This window comes from Microcebus murinus, chromosome 6 (assembly GCF_040939455.1).
Source record: "Microcebus murinus isolate Inina chromosome 6, M.murinus_Inina_mat1.0, whole genome shotgun sequence".
NCBI lineage: Eukaryota > Metazoa > Chordata > Mammalia > Primates > Cheirogaleidae > Microcebus > Microcebus murinus.
This window is the reverse complement of record NC_134109.1, coordinates 106,337,772-106,354,744: the sequence shown is the minus strand read 5'-3', so window position 1 is coordinate 106,354,744 and position 16,973 is coordinate 106,337,772. Positions and strand designations below refer to the sequence as shown.

At 47.6% G+C, this 16,973-nt stretch overlaps 1 protein-coding gene across 1 annotated transcript in view; it reads right to left on the bottom strand.

Moving 5' to 3' along the window:
• The window catches only part of THSD4 (thrombospondin type 1 domain containing 4), a 595,645-nt gene that overhangs the window by 493,349 nt on the left and 85,323 nt on the right, over positions 1 to 16,973 (bottom strand). The gene's annotated exons all lie outside the window — the stretch shown is intronic.

The following is a 16,973-nucleotide window of genomic DNA, read 5'->3' as shown; positions in this document are numbered from 1 at the left end:
GGCGAGAAGCCGGTGGCCCGTCGTGTGCACAGTTTCCTTGCGCTGCCTGCCCTGGGGGGGTCTAGGCCTCGCCGCACCAAGGGAGGTGTCGTTCCTCCCGGCCACGTGCCAAGTCGAGCTGCTATGTAGGCAGAAAGAAATTCCTCCATAAGGAAGACGGGAAGGAGCCTTGTGGCACTGATGAGTATGCATTCCTGGACACAGCTGGCCGACGGGGGTGGAAGTAAGTCCCTGCACTAGATTCTGTCCAGAACGCCTAAGACCCCGTTGAAACTTACTACATCTAATAAATAACGTCCATATGATTTAAACGGATCCTTCCTGCCACTGTGCCCTGTTACGTGCACTCTGCCCTGTTATTATATGTCAAAACTAAACTCTTACCAAGCCAACGTTTTGGGGCAAATTTACCTGGCCAGTGTTAGCACCAAAGACAGGCCTGAGAAATAAGCGGCGAAGTGTCTCGCGCTCCCAGTTACAAACGTGGGACACTGCCGCCACGCCAGCCTCCCAAACACGCACTCTCTGCCTCCCTTCTCCTCAAACTGACGACACACAGCATGTCCACGCGTCACTTTACGCTAGGAGAGGGAGGAGGGAGATGGGATTTGCGATGATCACCAAGTGAAATGCTCTTTTTCTAAAACCCATTAGTATCACCAAATGTAACTTTTAAAAAGGTTTTTATAGACATTTAAAACTGGGCAGTGTATATCTAGGAATTGTTCTTCTCAGGTGCTTGTAGAAACACGCAGAGACAGGCGCTCAGGGATCCTCACCGCAGCCCTGCTGACCTGGCAGAACACCTGAAGTCGCGGTAGGACAGTGATCTGAGGCACTAGCGTGTGCACTTCTCCTTTCCAGTAATCCCTCTTCTCCCCAAAGTTCTTCTAGAATGACACTGAGGATTACAACGCCAGAGAAGGGAAGACTCAAAGATCAGCACAAGGAGAGAAAAGGTTTCTTTAAATTTGAAAAACTGGGCTTTGTCAGTCAAGAGCCAAAGTCCGGGGCACAGAGGGCAGGGGTATAGCTTATACCAGCGGTCCCCAACCTTTTTGGCACCAAGGACTGTTTTTATGGAAGACAATTTCTCCGCAGACTGGGGAGCTGGAGGATGGTTTCAGGAGATTCAAGCACATTACATTTATTGTGCATTTTATTTCTATTATTATTACATCGTAACATATGATGAAATAATTATACAACTCACCATAGTTTGGGGACCCCTGTCTTATACTACAGACTACGAAGAAGTTGCTATGACCTTGGAATGACCTTTCCAAACCAAAGGAAATTAAGAGTTGACTAGCAGGCAGTTGAGAGAGGAACCCAGGGGCAGTAACCAGAGATTGGGCCAGACGCTGTGGCCTGGAATGGGGAGCAAAAGAAACCCCAGATATATTTAGGGGCCTGAGGACAGAAGGGACCTGCCTGCTTTGTGAGGGAGCCACAACACAGCACCTGACCAGGACGTGCAGCGAGGTGTCAAGGTGGAGAGGCCCGCCTGGCAGCGGGTGGCCCTGGTGAGGACACAGAGCACATGGCTGTGCCAGGAGGGCACAGGCAGAGATTTCGGCAGCAGTTCACAGCAAAAGAGGAAGGCAGCCAGGGAAGCAAAGCAGGCAGCGTGCTCCCTTCACCAAGTCTGCACGGAGGCCCCTCACCTGGGGATCCAGGTCACACCCCCCGGAGGAGGGGAGGATGAGGGTGAGGAGGAGAGTCCTGGCTGAGCCGAGTATGAACCTTGAATTGATGCCGCGTAACCCGAAGTGTCTGAGCCTCGCAGCGCCCTGGGATTGGCAGAGCCTTTCTGCAGCAGCAGAAACGGCGGCTCCTGAGCCACACCTAGGCACAGAAAAATAAACTGTTCTGCAAACCTCAGTGGTGACTGTAAATTATAAATCGGAAACACAACCTAAGCATCCTTAAATAGGGAAATAAGGAGCTAAATTAAATAAGTTAAACAGCAGCACATTCAGATCCCGGAGTATTATAAGGCTGTTTAAAAGAATGAGGTAGATGTGTCATATACTGATATGGAAAGTTCTCCAAAACACAGTTAAGTAAGAAAGAACAAGATACCAGAGACACTAAACTGAGGACACTAAAACATGTCGTGATTTGAGTTTTTAAAAAAAAAAGAAAAAGGAAAAGGAAAAAAATGTATACAGTGTATAAAAGTTCATGCATATGCAAGATGCATTTCTGAGTGATAAAAACAGGCTGGGCCGTGATTTCCTCTGGGCAGCAGACACAGGGGGTGGAGTTGGGGCAGACTCTTTTGTCATTTCTGACCCTTTGTACTGCCATTAAAATTTTTTTTGCCTTTTGCACAGATTTTCAATATATGAGAATAATATAAAAAAGAAAAACACTAAACTGTTTTCCATTGAATTTTTAAAGATATAACTTAATATAACCTGTCTCCTCCAAATCTCACATTGAAATTCCATCCCCGTGCTGCGTGGGAGGCTCGGGGCGCGGGCAGACCCCCGTGCATGGCGGGGCCTCCTGCAGCGCTGAGTGAATGCTTGCTCTGTGAGTCCACGTGAGGGCTGGGTGTTGAATCGCGCCTGGCCCCACCCTTCCTCCCTGGCCTCCCTCTCTCACCAGGGCCACATCTATGGGCTCTCCCTCCGCCTGGGCCGGAGCTGCCTGAAATCCTCACCAGGAGCAGACACTGCGCGGTGCTCGTACAGTCTGCAGGACCTGAGCCCAATAAGCCTCTTTTCTTTATAAATGACCCAGCCTTCGGCGTTCCTTTACAGCAACGCGAAACATTCTAACACGGAACTGCTCCTAGAGGTGGGAGGAGCCAGAGAGGCAAGTCCAGAAACCTCCCGCCGGATTTCTCCTAAGGCCGCGCCTGCTGTGTGAGCAACGTGGAAAGGGGAAACCAAGTCAGCAATCTTCATTCTTACCTACACAGACATTTTGACTGGACATAAAGTACCTGCTTGTAAATAGGCTGTAAGCCCCAAAGACTGGAGATAGCTAGGGGGCAACCTACTCCTCTGAGAGTATGTCAACGACAGAAAAGTCAAATGTTCCCAGAAGGAGTTGAGATCAGCAAAGACTACCAGGTCTCATGCCCAGGTGGAAGCTTCTTAGAGTCTGAATGTGCCCGGGCCTCAGAGCCCGTGGGAGGAAGAGCCACGGCTCTGTGACGTCCAGTCCAGTGTTTTCAGTGACGACAAGGACCCCAGTGCCAATTCCCACCGTGGCGCCCAGCATCCCTGCCCGTTAGGTATCCCAGTTAGGGACTTCACGCACTTGTGACTTCTCTCTCCACAGGGTTTGTCTTCCTAAGCACAATCCCGGTCACCACCCTCTACTTAAAAGACCCCCATGGCGCGTCTCTGCCTATAAAATCACGTTTAAACCTAGATAGCTTTAGGGAATAGGGTTTAATGCCATGTCCCATCCTCCGTCATCTAGTCTCAGTCTACCTTCTCAGACTCAACTCCAGTGTCACCTCCCTGCCCCTGTCTCCTGCCCCCAACCTACGCTTCCCAGCCATAACGATCACTCACCGTTTCCCAACACACTGGGGCTCTTGAGCCGCAAGACCCCGCCTGGAACCTTATCCCACCTACTTCTGTACTTCCAGGCCCAACAAAAACACGGGCTCCCCATGTGCTTTCCCCCACGGTGAGTGCTCTGGGGGGCGGAGCAGTCTGCAAACCCCTTTGCCTCGGTATTAACACTGTATCTGGGTAACGCTGCCAAGTAGAAGGCCTGGCTTCCTCATAAATCTTTTCGTTCTCCAGGGCAAGGCTGGTCAGTTTCTTACTCACGCGTGCACAATCCCTGAGCCTAGCCCGGAGTCTGACGCAGAGGCACACTGTGAATGTTGCAGAAATCACACAGGGGAGGGAGCAGAGCTTGCCTTCTCAGCATTTCTAACGAATGGGTCAATAAAGGCTACTGCTTTTATTAATTAGTAGACAAAAAGGCTATGAGTCCCATTAAGCAAGGAGTCAAGGCAGCCCCGCCCATGTGGGTGGGAATCAAAGGCTGCTGGCAAAATTAGGTCAGTAGCCAGGGGCCACCTAGAAAGACCTAAGCCCAAAGTAAAGTGGAGGAAAAACGGGAAGGAGCAGCAGCTGTGGAGCAGAAACGTGTGTGCTCACCAAGGAGGCACATGATCCAAGGCAAGCTGGACAGAGAGGAGTCTGCAGCCCCAAACTGAAAAGACAGCTCTGTTTTCCTAAAACTCGCCCGTTCCATTAGGAGCACCTGCCAAAGGGAGAAAGGATATCATGTGCTAAGTTCAAAGAGGCTGCGAGCAAATGGTTTAGGTTGAGTGCAGATGTCTTCTCAGAAGTTCTAAGACTGAAACTGCTGCCAAGGCTGTTCTAGGCAATAAATTATCTGGTGTCTATGGAAGATAAGAGGCAAAATGCTGACCACGTAGGGAAATAAAGATGATGAAAATGAAAGTCGTCCTGGCTGCCTGCTGTGCGGCGTCCACTGCCGCGTACGTTAGCCGTAGGTCACGCAGACCTCAGCTACCGCAGGTCTAGGTTTAAAGACCAGTGCGAGGATCAGCTGACAGGTTTCCTATAAGTCTTCAGGAAAGAAGGACCCCACCGACTTATGGGGGACAGACACAAGGGGGAAATGACAAATTTGTTCTAATAGAGGAAAAGGAAGCAGGAAGGTGGTTTTGGAGTGACTCAGAGTTTAAAAGGCCCATTTTGCAACAGGAAGGCAAGCCTCGAGAAGGCCCCATCCTCAGTGACCCATCCTGTGGCCTCCCCAGAGGTGAAGCCCAGGGGGTTCCCCCCTATGCCAGCCCCCCCAAATAAAGCTGAGCATGAAACTTCAGAACAGACCCAGTCCTTCCAGGGGCAATGACCCCGGGAGATGACTTAGACTCTCATTCCAGATATTGCCATCAAATGGCTTCTAGGATCATGTTTGAAAACCAGCCAAGTGTCCCTAAGAACAATCACCCACAGTGCTCACTGGTACTGCTCCACATCTGAGGGATCCTGGGCTGCCAGGACTGATCTTCGGGTGCCTGATTCAGTGTGAGCATGGAGGGGTGAAATAAGGACAAGTGGGAGGGCGTTTAAGGAAACCAGTTTCAATACAACAGAAATCAATGGTCAAGAGGCTACAAGGGTGCCACCTATGGTTGAGCAGGTCACTCGCTGCACAGGACACCCGGGAGTAGAACACACTGTGCTCTCCCAGTGTGGACATGAATCTGACTAGAGGAAGAAGCATTTTTTGGATTCACATAAAGGCAAGAAATGAGGTCTGACAGGCATTACCAGCTAAGGCTAAGTTAATATCAGAGAGCTCAGAGCAAAGAAGATGATTTCTCCATCCTAATTTGTGCTGGGTGGGGAGGGTAGGAGATCAAGCAGGACAGAGCTGGCGACAAGGGGTGCTGGAAAGAGCCCAGGCATTCCACCAGACAGGCCAGATCAGCCACTTATTACCTGTGTCACCATGGGCAACTCACACCATTCCCTATCTCCAGCAGTAAAATGGGGATAACAATGCCCACCTCACTTGGCTGTTGTGCAGATTAAATGAAATAACACAGGTGAAGTGCCCAGCACAGGGCTTGGTCCTCAGAGGACACTCCATAAATGGTGGCTGCAATGACAGCTGCGCTGCCCTGAAGGTGAGAGACACAGAGCCTGCAACCTGACACGTGAGAACTGTCGTAGAGGCAGACAGCCAAACATGAGACTGAGTAGTACGAAAGGGATTTGCACGAAAGAACAGTAAATGCATTCATTTCTCCAGCATAACTACGAACAGCCCTTGTAGGATTCAAACCTGTTGTTACCAGGGGTTGTAATCTGAACCCGAGTGGCCCTCCAGGACTACAGGGGTCTAGGGAAGACCGAATGTGATTACCTGTGGGGCACAGTGCCTGGCCAGAACAGGTGCTAAGCATGCAAGTTCCTAACCCCTTCTCCCCAGGGGACTCTCAAATTGTGCCCCTGCCCCAGAGGCTGACCCCTAGCAAGCTGAAGAAAATGGAAGAACTATTTTCTGTAAGTTCTGCTGAATTCATTAATACAACAGCTTACATTTCTTGAGCATCTTTTATGTGAAAGGCCTATGGAGGAAGCAATGACATTTCTCTCATATCCTGATGTCACTCCCACTCTGAAGTTTTATACCACTTTCTATATACCTACTTACCATATATTACTTCATTTTTTCTTTATCATAGATATAAACTATCTCAAGCATAATAATCAATCATAATAATAAGAATGATGCACAACTTTCTTCCTTGCATAAGAGGAATTTATTTAGGTACCAAGTCTGTCACCCTCAGTTAATTAAAGGAAGGAGGGATCTGTTCTAGAGTTTTACTCCACTCCTAAAAATATTTAGCATAGAGTACAGTTGTCCCTCCACATCCATGTGTTCTGCATCGGTGAATTCAACAAATGCAGAGCAAAAATATTTGGGAAAAAATGGATGGTTGCATCTATACTGAACACGTACAGACTTTTTTTGTCATTATCCCCTTAACAACACAGTGTAACAACAATTCACCAGCATTTGCATTGTATTAGGTATGATAAGCAATCTAGAGATGATTCAAAGCGAAGTATAGGAAGATGTGCATAGAACAGAATATGCAAAGACTACACCATTTTATATAAGGGACTTGAGCATCTGTGGACTTTGGTGTCCCCAGTGGAGTCCTGGAACCAATCCCCCAAAGATACCAGGGACAACTGCATTCAAGTAATACAGTGAGTATTTATATACCTCCTTTGTATTAAACACCAGTCAGATGCTTTATGCATGTTATCCAATTTACCCATCTCTGCAAACAGCAAAGTAGGCCTTTACTCCTATTTTATATGAGGAAACTGAGTCTAAAAGATATTTAAAAACCTGTCCAAGCTAATAAGTCTGTGTGAACAGATATTATTGTAATATTGACAAATGTTACTAATGGATGAATGGTTTTTAAGCTTTTAAGGAGCTTTAAAAGCTGCAATATAGTATAGCTTTTAAATATGAAATTCCCATTCATAAAGGATTACACGGATGGACTATTTGGAACAAGGATTTACCAGAAAACAGGGGAAAACTATTTCCCCCCACCCCAATCCAGAAAGAAGAAGTTTTCAGTACTAGCCAACGATGAACCGTGTTCTAATCACTGAGGAAAAGGAAAACTGTAGCTAACTGCTTCTGGATTCACATGGCCCGTAAGGGGACCAAACGTTTCTGTATGAAAAAGATAAAATATTGTGTGCCTGGAAGTCAAACCATAAAGAGGGAGAGGGGAGGCTCTCAGGGCAAGGCCTGGCCTGGGGCACTGGGGTGAGAGTGGAGTCAGGGGCAGATCAGTGGTTACAAGCAGGGGCTTAGAGGTTCAAATCCCTACTCTGCAACCTACTGGCTCTGGGACCCAGGTCTCATCACTTTGTCTCTCTAAGAACAGAATTCTTCTTATACTAAACAAGGGGCAGTATGAACAGTATGTGCATAAGAGCCCTATGAAGTTTAGCTCAGAGCCTAATACAGGGTATTAGTCTTCTGTGACTGCTGTGAGAAACTACCAAAAACTTGGTGACTTAAAATAACAGAAATTTATTATCTTACAGCTCTGGAGGCCAGAAGTTCGAAATCAGCATCACTTGACTGAAATCAAGGTGTCAGTGGGGCCAAGCTCCCTCCGGAGCCTCTAGGGCAGTATCTGCTTCCCTGCCTCTTCAACCTTCTGGTGGCCACCACCATTCCTTGGCTTGTGGCTGCATCACTCTAATATTCGAGAACTGCATCTTCAAATCTCTATTCTGTCTTCATATCAGCATCCCCTCTGTGTGTCTGCATATTCAATTTCCCTCTGCTTACCTCTTTTAAGGGCCCTTATGATTGCATTTAGGGCCACCTGAATAATCCAGGATAATCTTCACATCTCAAGATTCTTTACTTAATCACATTGGCAAAGATCTTTTTTTGTTCCAAATGCATTAGCCAGTATTCAGCTATGGCCTATTACACACAGAAAATCATCAGTAAACATCAGTTGTTATTGCTCTTGTTGTTGTTAACAGAGATGAGCCAAAACAACTGTATCCAGCAAAGGGCCTATGGATTGACAAGAAAGTGAGGACCTAAAAAGCCCTTGCGGGGCGATGAGCACTTTATCTTGAGAACCAGTAACGAGGCCACATGTAATACGGCTCAACCAAAGCAGGTGTCCCCCAAACCCTCTCACATAAATCACCTGTGTCGACACTGTAGGCTCAGGGTGGCAGTGGGAAGAGCAGGGACACTGGGGTCAGGCAACTTCTTTACCTCAGCTCAGTGTCCTCAACTTTAACACGGGGCTGGTTAAGGCCCAAACAGCACATGTCAGTGATGTGGACACAGTAGGTGCTGTGAAAATGGGCGTGACAGGGCCAGGCAGGGTGGCCCACACCTGTAATCCCAACACTTTGGGAGGTGGAGGCAGGAGGATAGCTTGAGGCCAGCAGTTCAAGGTTGCAATAAGCTATGATCGTGACTGACTCCAGCCTGGGTGACAGAGGAAGGGCTTGTCTCTACCAAAAAAATAAAAATAAAATAAAATTAGCCAGGTATGGCAGTGTGCACCTGTAGTCCTAGCTACTCAGGAGGCTGAGGCAGGAGAACTGCTTGAGCCCAGGAGTTTGAAGTTGCAGTAAGCTGTGATTTCACTATTGCACTCCTGCCTGGGCAATAGAGCAAGACCCTGACTCTTAAAAAAAAATGGCTGTGATTACCATGACTGAATCAACACTATATACAGGCTCCTGCAGATAGAATGAGGACAGAAAATGACGGTAACCCCCATATACAGGAAATTCCCCCTTCCCACCCTTATATGAAGGCATCTCAGGCTGGTACCAGGTGTACACTGAAGGAGAAGCCCTAGAGGATTCCAGATGTGAAACCGAGATCCCCCTTCAGGGACACACATACTGTAGTCAGGTTTTTTCCAAACCCATCGTATCTTTCTTCTGGAACCAGAGTTATGAATGACTTGGAGAAGGTCCAATGCAGCATTCTTATGGCGAATGTGATCTTTGTTCTGATAACTAATGAAATACTTCTGACACTTAATGAAATGCCACAAGAAGTGAACAAGGGCTCTTTGGAGCCTTGTCTGAGATCAGAGTAACTCAAGCTTAAAATCTGGCTTCAATCCTTCCTAACCTACAGGCGGAAATATACACACCAGCGGGCCTAGCTCTACTACAAACTCTCTTACTGAGAAGGGCTACAGTCTCCGATTTAGAAATCAAAGCATATTGAAACACCATGTATCTGGTGAGCATCAACAGGTAACTCCTTGTCAAACAATTCAGGGACTAAGTGGCCCCTGCTTCAGAAGGTAAAGAAACAAAACTTCCCTTGGAAGAAGAAAACAAACAAACAAAAAGCCCCACCAATAACATGGAGTATGCGTTTCAAACAGGTGTACCAGCTTTCTTTGCTGACTACCCAGGATGGCCAGGGAGGTTTTCCAAGGAGAAAAACAGACAAGGCCAAAGATCTCCCTTCTCCCTGCCATGCAGTTTCTGTCTCTCTGTATGTAACAGGACTCCCTTGCTAGGTATTGACCCAGGGTCAGGAAATTGACAATGTGGCTTCGAGAAGTTTAATTAACAGCAAGTTTTCCTATCCAGCATCATGAGGGACCCACACACCTCCAGGGGCCCTCAGGACAAAAACAGCATATTGCTCCAGAGTTATTAATAATGAAATGCAAATAGCCTCCAACAAAGTGGGCAGGGAATGAAGAGCTAACAAAACAAGATTCCTACCTGCAGCCAGGAACAGTTTCCAGGGGAGGCAGGAATGGGTGGGTAAAGCCTGTGATCTAGGCCTGACCCTGTCTGTCCTGTTTCAAAACTAATGAACCTTTCAAACACGTACACACCTGTGTGCACACACTAACACACACAAGCACGTGCACACACAGACAAGAACTTACACAAGGGGACACAAGTCTCTAAATCCTAAAGATTATCTGGTCAAGCCATGTTGTTTTTCAACAGTGTCTTGTGTTTTTCAAAGTACTTTTACAGTTGTTCCCTCCTTGGACCTTCCGAACAGGCCTGTGTCGTAGACAGAGGACACATGATTACCCACGTGTCACAGATAGGGTTCAGTGATTCCCACAGGTCACCAGTGAGCAGATTAGGGAGCTGAGACAGGAGAAGGGCCTAATGACTCCCAGCCCGGGCATTTCTACGAGGTAGGAAATGGTAAACCTTCCAATGCAAAAGGGCTGGAGCCCAGGGGGAGACCAGCAAAAGGGGGTCAAACGTGTGAATGACACTTTTAAGAAAAGCTCACGCTATGAGACGGAGTCTGAACAGAGGGATTTGAGGAGCTGTGATACCAACGCATCCAGAGAAAAGGAAGAGCAGCGCATTCCAGCAGCATGTGCCTCCCAGCCACCTTTTTCTCCTCCCATTACTCTGCCTGGCAGAAATGATGGCAGCAATGTTTAAAACAGCAATTGGCCTCAATAATGCGTCAATAAAAAGCAAGAGCCCTTAATGACTAGAATAAGGACCTCTTTATTTTACAAATGTGGAAACTAAGGTCCAGAGAAATGAGAAGACTTGCCCAGGATCAAAGCATTCGTGAGAGCTGGGAGCTGAACTCTGGACCTGGGATGCAGAGCTCTTTATTCTACACCAGCTGCCTCGGGCAGTGACTGTCTTTAACTTCATTATTGTCACTGTCCTTAATAAACACCACATGTCAAAAGAAGAACACTTAAGGATAGGGGAGGGAACGCATGGTTTTTCCCCTTCTTCTTTTTTCTGGGAAATAGTATTGCTAAATTTAACCACCAGAGATGATGCAGGAAAGTGGCAGGCAGTCCTGCTAGAATAGAAATTGTCCTATTACTTGGGTATTCTTAAGACCCCCAAATGCAAGTATCATTATGATAGGCTGATAATCTCCCCTCCCCTCCAAAGATGTCCACATCCTAATCCCTAGAACCTGTGACTGTTACCTTATATGGTAAAGAGACTTTGTAGTCAGGATTACACTAAGGGTCTTGAGATGCGGAGATTCTCCCGGAGTATCTGGGTGGGTCCAATATAATCACAAGTGTCCTTATAAGAAGGCGGTAGGTGGACGAGCATCAGGGAAGGTGAGATGACAGAAGCAAGAGGCTGGAGTGATGGGAGGCAGGGCTGCAAGCCCAGGAATGCAGGCAGCCTCCCAAACAAAAAAGGGATGGAGACAGATCTCCCCTGAAGCCCCCAAAAGGAATGTGGTCCTGCCCATGCCTTGATTTTAGGCTCCTGACTTCCAGAACTGTAAGAGAATTAATTTGTGTTGTTTTAAGCAATTAAATTTGTGATGAATGCTCCAGCGTCAACAGGAGCCTAATAAATCTATTCTAAAACCAGAGGAGCAAGCTGCAGCTCCCTGGCTAATGAAGCCTGCCCGGCCTCTTCAGATTGACAGAGAGGGGCGGTGGGTGGTGCAGCCAAACATTTTGAAAATCACAAGGGCATTAGGGAGAAATTTATAGGCACTACACACTGGATACGTTGTCATGCTATAAAATGGAAAGGAGTTGGCCATCCGAGTTTACAGGGATTATCTTACTCAAAGACTTTCTAGTTCAATCCCCTTAGGACTACTCGAAGGTTCCTCCGGGAAAGGAGCCCGTGCACTCCCCCAGGCGTGCCTGGACACGCCCTCACTTACGGCCTTGCTCCAGCCCCGCCAGACCGTTCACGAGCACCACATGTTCACTCACGCCCCCAGGTCCCCACCCTTACAGTCTGCTCTTGGGGGGAATGCCCTCTTCACGCTCGGGCTCTGCTGAAATCTCTCCTCTCCAAAGCTCGGCTCAGTGGTCCCGCGGGGGAGCCTTCCCTGGCTGCCGGTCCTCCTCCGTCCTCCCCTCTCCTCCCTCGCCACACCCGGGCATCCCTCTCAGTGGAGCCCTGGGCACTGGGTCTTGCAGAGGTCTGCTTGCTTGTCCTCCTCTGCCACCCCACCGGCATGAGCCCCTTGAGAATAGGGAGCATTTCCTGTTCCCCTTGTCACAAACCACTGCATTCTCCAACCACACCCTCTTCCCTAGCTCTTTCCCATCTTTTCCCTCTAATCCTCCAAAGAAGTGTCCTCCACCATGAAGTTACCTTTATTCCCTAAGAATCAGTCCCCTCTCTGTGCTCCCACAGCCCTCTGCTCATGCCCCAGGTAGAACACTCCTCATATTCCATCAGGTGGTCATACCCCGGCTGTTTCCTCATTAGACACGGCGGTTATGGAAAACCGTGCCATTTCACCCGCGATGTATCCCTTCTATGTCTAGCACGGTGCCCGGCCCACTGCAAGTACGCAAAGAATACTGATTGAATTAAATACTGATGAAAACAAAACACAAAAATGTAATGCCCAGGTCGTCTCTATTCATTAAGCCCTAAAATCCAGAGGCAGCCTTAAAACCAAATACCCTTACGTGAGGGCTCTGCATGGCCAGCTTCTAGCAATAGCTAGCTGCTGTTTCCTCCAGCCTTCCCGTATACACTTTGGAGTTCCTAACAGAGCCGGTTTCAGTGTTGCTAAAATTAAAAGCTTTCGGATAAATATTAGGGACATATTTCATTTTCCATCCCAGATACAGAGGTATTCGTTTATCAAACTCAAGCTTAATTAATGAGGGTTAACTTTAACTTCGATAAAGGCTTTCTAAAGAACAAGTCTGAAAGGAGTATGATGTGGCACAGGCTTGTGCTCTCTTGCTTGCCTTCTGCGTGACCTTCAAGTAGGTATTTACTCTCTGACCCTCTGGTTTGTCGTCCATAAGTGAGAGCAATGCATGTCTACCACACAGGTTGTGATGAAGATGCGATAAAATGCTTCGGGTTAAACAACTGCCAGTGTGCCTGACGTGCGGGACATTCAGCCACCTTCCCTGAGCACTTGTGAGGTGCCGTGCTAAGCACATGCATGAATGATCCGTTCACAGCAACCCACTGCGGCAGGTGCACCGTCACCCCCTGTGGGGAAAAGAGAAGTAACATCAGCAGGACACACAGCTGGTACGTGGCAGAATGAGGCAGAGTCCACACTTGTCAATTCCAGAAGATGAACTCTTAACTGTCATGCAGCTAATGGCCTCTCCAGATCTGTTAGCTCCTGTTCTCTTATATTAGAACCAAGAACTATATTTCAAAACACCAATAATTCAGAGCTGAGGTTGGCTCTGCATGGCCTGGGCAAGAGCCCGCCTGACCGGCCAGACAACCTCCCTACGGGAAATTAGCCCCACGGGAAACCTTTCTACAGGAATCTTCTCTGTGGAGTTCTGGGAGGCCTTCCTCAACCTCTCTCTGTGCCCAGCCAACTGAGGCATACGACACACTCCCCCAGTAGGAACGGGAGCCGTGATTGTCACAGTTGGGACGCGCATGTCCCAGGCACCCACGAGTGTCTCGAGTAGATGGAAGTTGTCGACTGCACAACACCTGCTGGGGAGGAGATGAGTGTTCCCTGTTTGAAAATCTGAGGTGAAGCCATCAAGCGCCCCACTCCCCAGACTCCAGCTGGCTCATGCGTGCGATGGATGACAAGGAAAACTGGCCAACGTAGACGGGCGTTAGGAAGCCCCGCAGGAAGAAGCCAGCCTGTTAACAGGCTCTCTGGCAACCGGAGCAGTGGAAAAGTTACCGGAAGTCTTCTAACAGGAGCAGGCTCTGCTCTCACCTCCTGTCTTCGTGGAAGCTGAATTAAACTGGCCGACAAACATCACCACGCATGTGAGTAGAGTTGTGTGCTTGGGCTCTGGCAACAGGGACTCTTTCGAGATGCCATTTTCACCAGACATTTGGGGAATGGGCAGACATCCATTGTTGTAAAAGGGAGGGTCCTCAAAGGAGTCGAACAGACATTTTTCCAAAGAAGATATATAAATGGTCAATGAACACATGAAAAGATGTTCAACTTCACCAATCATTAGGGGAACGTTAATCAAAACTACCATGAAAGGCCACCTCCCAACCATTAGGATGGCCACTATCAAAAAAACAGAAAATAACAAGAGTTGGTGAGGGCTGTAGAGAAACTGTGACGCTTGTGTGCCATTGTGGGAGTGTAAAAGGGTGCTGCCCGGTGGGAAACAGTACGGCGGCTCCTCAAAAATTAAAAACAGAATTACTGTATGATCCAGCAACCCCACTTCTGGATATCCACCCCAAAGAACTGAAAACAGGGTCTCAAAGAGATATCTGTACACCCATCTTCATAGTAGCATTATTCACAGTAGCTAAAACGTGGAAGCAGCTCAAGTGCCTATCAGTGGATGACAGGATAAGCAAAATGTGGTATATATGTACAATATATGTATATGTGGTATATATGTAGCCCTAAAAAAGAGGGAAATTCTGGCATCTGTTACAACAGGGGATAAACCTGGAGGACACTATGCTGAATAAAATAAGCCAGCCTCAAAAAGACAAATGCTACATGATTCCATTTACATGGGACTTGGAGTAGTCAAAACCGTAGAGGCAGAAAAGAGAATGGTGGTCGGCCAGGGGCCGGGGAAGGGGAAATAAGGAACGAGGAGTCCTCCCCGTTTAATGTATAAAGAGCAGAGTTTCAGGTTTGAAAGATGAAAAGAGTTCTGTGGATGGATGGTGATGTTGGTAGCACAACAAAGTACTTACTGTCACCGAACTATACACTTAAAATGGCTAAGATGATAAATTTTATGTTATGTGTATTTTAACAAAATAAAAATTTGGAGGATGAAAAAGGGAGGATAGTAACAGGGGCTCTTTCCAATACTCTCCAGTCTACAAGTTCCCATTTGCAGAAACTGACAGGGAAGTCTTTCCTAGAGAGGACGGTCTTCGATTTCGCAGGTGTGAGGTGCGGCACTGCTGCACCCTCTGTGGGACTCACCTAAACACCCTCCTGCCCGGCTCCTATAGCCGTCACAGGGACACAGCCTTGGGCCTGGAGTGAGGACGGACTTGGCTGAGGGTCATTATGGAATCTGTTGGCCATGACCTGCAGGCTGAACATCCCAGGCCAGAACCCCCCCGCCTCAGGCTGCCACAGTCCTAAATTGCAAGGAAATGTCACTCTTTGTGGAGGGCTTTTCTGAGCAAATCACACCAAGCAGAGAGAAGAGGGCAGGCGGCAGGGAGCCTAGACCCCAGGGTTGTGGCTACACCCATGTTGTGCTTCCCAGAGTCCTGTGCTCCTGGACTAGCCCCCAGCCCCAGGCTTCCTGTCTGCCCAGTTCTCCACCTGATCCCTCCTGCTGTACTTGAGTTCCAACTCTCTCCAACACGCTGCACAACACCAGCTTTTAACACCACAACGGGGTTACAATTTATTGAGCATCTACTATGGGCCAGACAACATAAATCTGTTATTTCATTTCATTAACCCCACAGGATAGGTCTTATATTATTACTCTCATTTGAGAGATGAAACCCCGGAGGCTTAGAGAAGTTTAACTTTCCTAAGCTCAGAGTTGTTGGGAGAGCTCCAATAAAGACTGACATTATTTATGAGACTAATTTTTAGAGTCGGATTTGTAGTATATATGCGGTATGTTAATGAGACTAGGGCCTGAGATGGAAGCAAGTGGACTCAAGAAGTTTCCAGATATCTACCAGCTATGTAAATTCTATTTACTCATTAAGGGCAGGTTCAAATCCCACCTGCTCTGTGTGGTCTTCCCTGACTGCTTCATCCCACAAGGATTTCCCTCTTCCCAAACCCTGGCCACATCTCTGCAGTATTCCAGCATGGGCAGGGTTTTATGGGCTTGTCTCTCATCTACCACCAAAGCACAAGGCCCCTGAGGAGAGGGACTGTGGCTTCCACTGTTTTTGAACCCCTGTGGTGCCTAGGATCAGATGCAAAGATTTCCCTGGTTAAAGGAGCTGAACACTGCAAAGAAGATACACAGTTAATTTTAAGCCTTGACAATCAAATCCCATCCCCTTGTCAAGACGTGGTTCGGGCAGCCCAACCTCCAAGCAGCTTTTCTGGCCACAACTGCTGGAAGTCAGCAGCTTACTTTCAGAATACCCATTTCGGTTCAAAGAAATGCAGAGCTGGACTCCTACAGACCTATGTTTGGCTTCTAGTTCTGTTGCTTCTAAAGTGGATGATCTTGAGCAGGGTCACTTCACTCCTCCAAGTCTCAGTTTCCTTGCTTGTAAAGTGTGAATGGCCGTTTCTGTCTCGTAGGGCTGTGTGAACTGTAAATGCTACGGTGCATTGGAGAGAGTGTCTGCACACAGGCATGCTCCAAACTGGCAGCATTATCATTACTGTTACTATTCCATCATACTGCCTTACAGTGAAGCAGTGGCTCTCAAACTTTGGGGCATATCAAAATCATGTAAAGTAACAATACCCAGGACACGTGACAGACCTACAAATCAGAATCCCCATTAGTCACGGGATATGGTGTGGACTTGGCAACTCTCTTTCTAAAAAGCCACTCTATCCCCCTACAAGTGATTCTGACATGTGCTCACCAAACTTGAAAAAAAATCTGCTAGGCAATATTCAATTCCCAAAATCCTCTCCATGGAAACTTGAGTTTTCAAAGAGGTTCCTCTGGACCAATGGTTCCCAAACTTGACTGGCTTGGAATCATAGCAATGCAAGAGGATGACCCTCAGCGATTCTGATGTTGGTTTGGGCTGTGACATGGGTGTCAGGATTTCTAAAGGATGGGCAGAGGATTCTAATGGTTAGCCAATGTTGCAAACTACTGTTCCATTTGGATCTGCACCCCATTTGGATCTACAGAAATGCTTCTGAGGCTTCAACCAGAGCAGCTCAGCTTTTATGCATGTTACAAACTGAGCATCAATCCAAGACTGATTTTGCAGAAAGGATATTTCTGCTTAATAAAAAAGAGTATTTTGCAAACAACTGTTCCAGCATGTCACTAAGAGCCTTGAGATCCCACAACCTGGTTTTTATTCACC